This window comes from Limanda limanda, chromosome 4 (assembly GCF_963576545.1).
Source record: "Limanda limanda chromosome 4, fLimLim1.1, whole genome shotgun sequence".
Taxonomy (NCBI): domain Eukaryota; kingdom Metazoa; phylum Chordata; class Actinopteri; order Pleuronectiformes; family Pleuronectidae; genus Limanda; species Limanda limanda.
In genome coordinates this window covers 3,273,234-3,281,555 of record NC_083639.1, presented here as the reverse complement: position 1 = coordinate 3,281,555, position 8,322 = coordinate 3,273,234, and positions in this window count along the sequence as shown.

Below are 8,322 nucleotides of genomic sequence, written 5' to 3'. Positions count from 1 at the left end.
GGGGCCCTGAGGTCCCTGAAGGCCTCACAGTCACTGTGTAGAACTTAGTTCATGTGATTAATTGGAGCTTTGGAATCAGGGCTATATGCATGACTGTAGCTTCTACATCTCATTATAAATCACTTTTTAAAACATCGACCTTCTTTCTATTTGTTTATTTGTTACCCGCCGGTTGTTTTTATATTTCATGGTGTTTTATTTATGGATTTTAATTTGTCATAGTTTTACATTCAAGTAGCCTTTTTATGCATAGATTTTGTTGTTATTGTTTTTCATGTGTTTAACTGTAAACCTGTTGCAGCATTTTGCTATAAAATAACTCCAATATAATCAATACATATTAGTTATTGATAGGGTTGCAAAATTCCGGGAATATTCAAAGTTGGAAACTTTCCATGGGAATTTACAGGAATTAACGGGAATATACGGGAATTAACTGGAATAAACGGGAATTAATGGGAATAAACTGGAATAAACTGGAAATGTTGTGGGTAATTTATACTAACTGTATATACAGACATAAATATAAACATTTTGTTTTTTCATAGGCTGATTTGAGCCCTGAGGAAACTTTGGGCACTTGACTATATGCTTCTGCATCGTTGCGTCATTCTTAACATAGGTCTTTGCACAGTATTTGCAAATGTACACAGCCTTTTCTTCTACATTGGATGGGGTGAAATGTCTCCACACATGAGATAGTGCACGTGGCATTGTTCTGTAGAATAAGATGAGAAAAAGTTTGTAAAAAAAAGCTAATGCAATGCCTAAGATATAAATAGTTAGCCAAACAATTGGAATCGTCTGTAAACATATTTTACAATTGATGGATAAATGAATGGAAATAGGCTAGATGAACAGATGAACAATCCTCAATCAGCATGCTAATATATTTTCCCCAGTAATATCATCGAAACTTACCTGACTAGTCCTGCACACTACAGCAGGCCTCAATCAGCCCTGCTGTAGTGTGAAGGATGCTGGGAGTTATCTGTGCATGTGATGGAAGAATGCACAGTGGAGGGTTGAAATTCAACGTGCAGTGTGTGCTGCATTCCATACATCTTTAAAATAGAGTTTTGAATTATGTTTTTATTGCTCACAGTTTAATTTCCGTATTTTATTATTTTTTTTTAATTTCCAAAATTCCCAAGCTAAACTTCCCATGGAAAATTCCCAAGCTAAACTTCCCATGGAAAGTTTCCGGAAAGTTTCCGGAAATTTACCGGAAACTTTCCGCCCCTTTGCAACACTAGTTAATGATAACACATAGTCAACTGACATCATAAAGATGTCTGCATTTCTGATTTTAAATTTGTATTTGAGCTGATACTGTACTTTTGATTGTAACAGATGGATGGAATGGAAGAACTGTACTTATATTCTGAATAGATAATTAATATACATTGTTAAATTACCAAACAGCAAATAAGATTGTATTTCCCATTTTGAAACCTGTACAATATAGACAGTGAGGGGATGGAATGGTTGGTCAGCAACTGGTTTTAGTTCTAATCCAGCTCGAGCTAGTACAAATCATATGTCCTCACCTACAATATCTTTGTGACTCCTTCTTTATTTGGTAAAGCCTGCTTAGCAAAGTGCATGTGATTTGATCAACACCTCATCACTTCTAACTCGTCAAGTGCTGTCGTGCTATCCTCTAGGTACATAGCATGTCCTCTAATATAAAGGTAGCATGTCGAAGATTTGATGAGAAACTCAAATGATTTGCGGATTTGCTTCTGTAAAGACCAATTACGATTTTCTTGAGCCCAGAGAAAGGATTTAAAGGGCAGTTATGCTTTAACTCGGCCTCATGGCCAAGGGCGCAAATAGAATTCACTGATGCTGAGTGTGCCGCAATCAATAACCTGTAAACCAAGGATGGATGGTGAGCTGTTATGGCCATAAAACAAGGAGCCACTTGTATTGACACGGCTATCCATACTACTCTGCTAACTCTCTGTCGACTGGAGAGAGATATTTTTCTACCTCTCTGACCTGTATTTCATGTCACGCTGCTCGCTGAGTTCTCAGAATCTGATGATTTTCTTGAAAAAAGCATTTTCCTACTAAAACCTCTTTAAGGAGTCTCGTGGACAGATTATTTTCTACTGCACTGCAGGAGACAGTCGCTGTGTCTTTGAAAGTTGAAAAAGGAAAACACATGTTGGTGTTTAAACAAATTCAGCATCATGTGCAAAACTCTAAAAAGGCACTGATGAGCTGTTAGATTGTGAAAAAAAAAACATTTAGGCATGCTGAAAGCGATTTTATAAAGTAGATAGTCTTTCATCTATAAAAAAACCTTTCTGTTATGTCAAAGGTAGGAAGGCTACTGCCAATCCCTGTAAAAAAAATCACCAAGCGAACTCTGAAACTCAATGCAGCTTTCAGGTACTTTCAGACTGGTTGGGTTTGCTACCTCCGTGGTTACCTTTCAAGGGTTTTTAGTGAAACACTCAAAAGTACAAGCTTTAATCTCCGGGGTGGGAAATGGAGAGATACACAGTTGTAGAGGATTATAGAGCTGCAGAGGACAGTTCACTCCCACCCACACCTCTCTCACCTGCACCGTTACACCAGGAAGAGCAGGAACAGGAAGGAATGGAAATAATTCAACATTAGCTCAACAAGGCTCTTGTAAGCAAAGTGTTTTCCTTCTGAGATCCAGAGACACGTGTTCACTCCATGATATCGTTCTCTTACCAACCATCAAGCGAAGGTTAATTCATGGGAGGGGCTATTTGAACACATTTTATGTAAGTGTGTATGAATGTGTACAATTATGTCTCTTTTAAGCCTTAAAGTTACTAAGAGACCCTTTCTGTGCCTCACATGTATATTTTTTGTATGTTTCGGTCTTGGGTGAATAAAGGAAAGCCGAAGTCAATTAATGACTGAATTATTGATGTTTCTACTATGAAAATGTTTAATTATCTCAAAAGACAGATAAGTAACCAGTGTTAAAGCAAATACTTGAAACACCATAATGCATCTGCAATGTGAAGCATGGCTATTTTTCTTTTTATTATTATCACTATTAATAGTAAAATAAGCTGCTCCCTCCGGCTTGTTCCACACACATTCCCTTTGCCCATAGCTCCATTCATGCTGTATCTCCTGATTCCACACTGCAAATGCTCTAAATCATGCCAGATGAGAGACGTTTCATGGAGGTGATGTGTATTGATTTTTAATAAGAGACTTCTGCAGCTTTTAAGATATTGCTTTCACAATTAGAGCATCAGCATTGAGCCATTACGCTGACTGTTGCGCTACAGCTACTGTATTTTCATTCGACATTTTTATATAATAGTGGACTAAACTATCTTCAGCACTATTTCAGAATCCTCCCTAAGTGCTCAACTGAGGGCACGTCTGCTAACTGAAGTATGTGTGCTTCATTTAACGTAATTTCTGTGCTGATTAAGCCGCTGTGACCACTTGCTCCTGAGACAGAGCATTGAATTTATGTGACAAAACATGAAAAAATATGAATAAAAAGTCGTTGTGAGCAATAGTTCAATTTGTAAGCAGAAGAGTATGCACACAATGTGAAGGCCAGTTGATTTCTTACAAAGAAATACTCTCTATCCTCCAAGTCCACTTTTTCTCCTCTCCATCAACCATGTCATTCATCGGAAGGCTGAACACTGAACCCTGAACACACACATTTGCATCAATTAAAAGAGAGGGAAGATATAAAAGGACTGTAAATAAATAAAAGACTGAGGCCTTGTTTCACAAAGACGAGCTTGAAGAGGTCATTCTTCTCTTTGGACAATTTGACTTTGAAAACACAAGTGGAACTAATTACTTTCAGCTGCATGTCAGTATCTATGCACCCTGGTTCCTCACTCTGCTCTCATGTGAATTAGCCTGCAAACATTTGTTAAGTAGCACTACACACAAAGTACAACCAGTGCCGATGTGATGCCATTACTTTTGCAGGTTTAACATAAAAAACCTATTTACTGAAATGGAGGATATCACAGAGATGCTGATGTAAATTAGGGGATGAAAGTTGTGCTGATTCATCCTTGAATATGTTTTTGATGTCAAATTTTATGGAAACTCAGCCAAAAGTTACAGAAATATTTAAATTAAAGAACTCTTGGCCGTGCTAAAGGAGAATTTCAAAGGATCACCAAAGGATTGAGAATGTAACATCTTGAAGCAAATTGAAAATTGTAAAGATCAGACATTTTACCCTAAGAGAGCTACAGGAAAACTCATGGGTTCATCCTCTGGGGACCGTGGAAGTCTGTAAAAACTTAATTTTTCGATTACATATTTCAGTCTTAACCAAAATGTTGAGATAACCAAGGTAGCAATATTGCCAAGACAGGGAGCAGTGACCTCATGCAATCCAAATATTTTAGGGACTAACCTCATTAGACAACAGATTTAGTAAATATTAAGATTTCTGCAGAGGATTATAATACATCCTGAGTCTTGTATGTGGTCAGGTTTATGCTACACAGCCACTGCGACTGGATGAACAAAATATGCTGCTTATCCACGTTTTCCATGTACATGCTCTATTTTAAACTGGCATGTACACAGCTCCACTAAATCGGTGCTTTTCATTATGATATTTGAGGAGATACTCAGAGTCCTGGGCCTGCTTCCCAAAATCATCTTAGGGGCTGAAATGATCCAAGTCTGCTTTCTTTCATTAGGGCTGTGATCGCCTTTACAATGAAATGAAGGGGAAGCAGCTCTCAGAGAAATTTCTCGTAAAATGAAAGAGGACCACAACATTTTTACAGCCTTCAAAGATATGTGTTTACTGAATATTAGAAGTGGTATAGGGCTGGGAACAGCATTACTTTGCCATGAGCTAGACTATGAGCAACCAGTAAATATTTACTTTTAATTTCAAGACTGTCTACACTGGTTTGTACTCTGATCTGAACATCCACTAGTTTTTAATTCCCCAAAAGGAAAAAGGCAGATTACAAGTATGAGAACAACATTAATAAATACGTAGAAGACACACGTTTAAACCTTATCATCTGCCTGCCACATCTGGGCCAGCCCTCCCACCCCTGGTCAGTCATTGAAGCTGGCGTCCCAGCATCTGGTCAATGTGAGCCGTGTGCCACCGGGTGAACGTCAACATATGTATTATGCCAGTGTGCCAGCAGGTGAATTGGTAGGAGCTGTTTGTTTAATCTGTTGCCCTTTTGCTGAGCAATTTGGGGAAAAGGTTTGGGACGTGAATGAAAGGCTGTCCACGGTGCCAGCCTGCTGCTGCTGCTCGTAAATCTGAGCAATGTTTGGCTCTCCTTAAAATGTTTGGCTCTCCTTAATACTTCAGTTTCAAAAAGAACACACCGACAAGCCGGGTAATCAGACTGAATTACCATTCTGTTTTACAAGTCATTCGCAGCACCGCCCCATGGGTCCTTGAAATCAACATATTTTATTTTTTTTATGAATTTGAGTAAAAAACACCAAGGCATACAAAATTACTTTATTTATATCCGGCCTTTAAAATTGGATGTTTTTGAAATTAGACCTACGTCAAAAAAAGTGCTGAAATGTTTTTATGTCTTGCATAAACAATATTACTTTTGACTTTTGAGGCTATGTGCTGCACAGGTCTCCCACCATCTCTCAGCTCTACAACTCATTAATATGTCTTTCTCTATTGTTCAACAGAATCAAAGTCTGCCCCCCCAAGTGTTACAAACCCCAATTAAATATTGCTCACTCATTCAAGCCTTGATCCTACAGGCACCTGAGCAATGTAGCAAAAGAAGTGGAGCTATTTCATCCCCAAGATACAATTGGGGGAAAGAAAGTTGAGGTCAAAAGATTAACCCTGAGCATCTGATGTCAATGGGTAAAAGTTTGGGAACTCTCTGTTCCGGAGCCGACAGCAGTTGATGTCGCAGGTGCTAACTCCTTCACAAATGGGCTGTTGGGTCGATTCCCCAGAGACTGCGAGCAGTTACCGGGCAACTTGTTTGGAAGTCTGCAGTGGACTTCCTCCTTTGGCACCGCTGTTGATTCCTCAGTAGCAGTCGGGGGCAGGCAGCGAGCGCGTGTCTCTGTTGATGAAGGAACAATACCAACGACTCAAATTACTCCTTAACTTTCCATGGATAACTTTGGTGGAAATTGGCATTGGCCAGATGCTGTGGTCAAATGTGTCTGCTGACCAACTGTCCAAGGCTCAGGAGGAGAGACATTTGAGGAGTTGGACTCTGGCGAGGAAGAGCCAGAATCACGCCAAGCTGGAGATAAATATTGACCTGACAGAATATCTGAAACTGTTATTTCTCAGCCTTTGAAGTAGAAACAAACATGAAATAATATGATTTGAAAGGTTAAACCTTTTGCCTTTATTGTAAGTCATTGTCTTTGCCAGAATGATGATGAGCATTAAAAATAAAATAATAAAGTGAACTGATGTTGACACCTTGTTATTTCTAGTTTTATCCAGTTTCCAAGGTAAATACAAAGATTTAAACATTGGTTTTCAGGTTGTTGCATTTTATCAAGAGACAAGCTTGATGTATCTGAGCCTTTAGAAAAGTCAGTTTCACAGTTCTGATTACGTCTTGGGTGCATAACCTGTAATTATGATAATTTCCATATGATATGAACTGATGCTACCATCAGACCTGTTTGAACTCAGAAATGAGTGCAATCAGAGGTCTGGATGTTATTTTTACATTTTGCTAACTGTATTTATATCCTCGATCTAGCTGCCGTTCCACCACCTGCACTTATACAGTTGCCCAACAGTGCGCACACAAACTGCCAGTTTTGTTAAAGGAAAGGAAGATAACATGAAACACATTTTTATCCTTTGAGGGGAACAAAGTAGAGCAGTTTTATTCTGAGGAGCCAAAGAGAGTTGCACTTCTTTTTTAAAAATTCCGTTCCCTGGTGTTATTTTCCAACCGGCTGCTTGTAAGGTCTTCAAACCTCCTGGTACGCCGAGTAAAAGACTGAGTCAAATTCTTGAAGAACAAGGCCTAGTTGACGGATGCTGCTTAATCATGTGAGGGAAGGTGGAGGGATGTCTAACAGCCGCGGCTTTTGTCGCAAGATTTGCCTGCGCTTCCCTCCTCCTGGATCTGAGCTGAGACTTTGGACTTTGCATTGAGTCGTAACACTGAATAATGAGGTGAGGAATGGAGTCAGAGGGTGGAGGGTTCACACTGTTGAATTCTTAAGTCATTGAATTCATAAACCCTGAAGAAATCCACCCAGAGCATCATGACTTCATGTATCAGTGATTTTATTGTGGAGGATATAGTGAGGCTCAGTTTATTAGGATTGTTTTAAGGTCTTTGGACCATAGACTGTAAATACAGACAGACAACATGACAGCATCCCCAAAAGTAAAGCCATCCCATTGTAATTGCCCCCTGGTGGCTAGCTGAGATTAGGTCTCCACTTCATCCATGTTAGTGTGTGGGACATGGGCTAAACTTAAAGAAGCATGTTGTATTCACCCCCCAAGCACAAGAAGAGGTTTTGTGAAAACTGTTGAAAGTTTAAGGTCTACAGTAATTAAGTAATGGTGAAATATATTTAGCTTTTGTATTTTTTGTCCAATAATGTGGCAAATACACTCCTGATCAAAATCTTAAGACCAGTTAAAAAATTGCATGAATTTGCATTTTGCACTGTTGAATCTTAGGAAGGTTCTAAGTAGAGTTTCAAAATGCAAAAAGAAGAAATGGGAACAAGAGCCCAAAAGTTGTGAGCAGGCAATTTATTGAAAACACAGTTTAACTGAAGTAGGCGGTTCATCAGCTGATCAAAAGTTTAAGACCACAGCTAAAAAAAACCCAAAAACCTCCTAAAACAGAAATTAAAAACTGACTCAGTAATGAGTAGCTCCACCATTATTGTTGATCACTTCAAAAATTCGTTTTGGCATGCTTGATGCAAGTGTTTCTAAAAGGCTAGTGCGAATGTTGCGCCAAGTGGTGAAGATGGCTTCACGAAGGGCATCCACTGTCTGGAACTGAAGTCCATTTTTGTAAACTTCCCTTGCCATCCATCCCCAAATGTTCTCAATTGGATTAAGATCAGGGGAACACGCAGGATGGTCCAAAAGAGTGATGTTATTCTCCTGGAAAAAAGTCTTGGTCAGATGGGCATTGTGATGATGGCGCCCCCTCCACTGTGCCGCGTAGAAAACATCTCAGGTGGCATCTCCTTGTCATGCCAGTAACGTTGGAAGCCATCAGGACCATCAAGGTTACATTTTTTCTCGTCAGAGAATAAAACTTTCTTCCACCTTTGAATGTCCCATGTTTGGTGCTCCCTTGCAAAGTCTAAACGGGC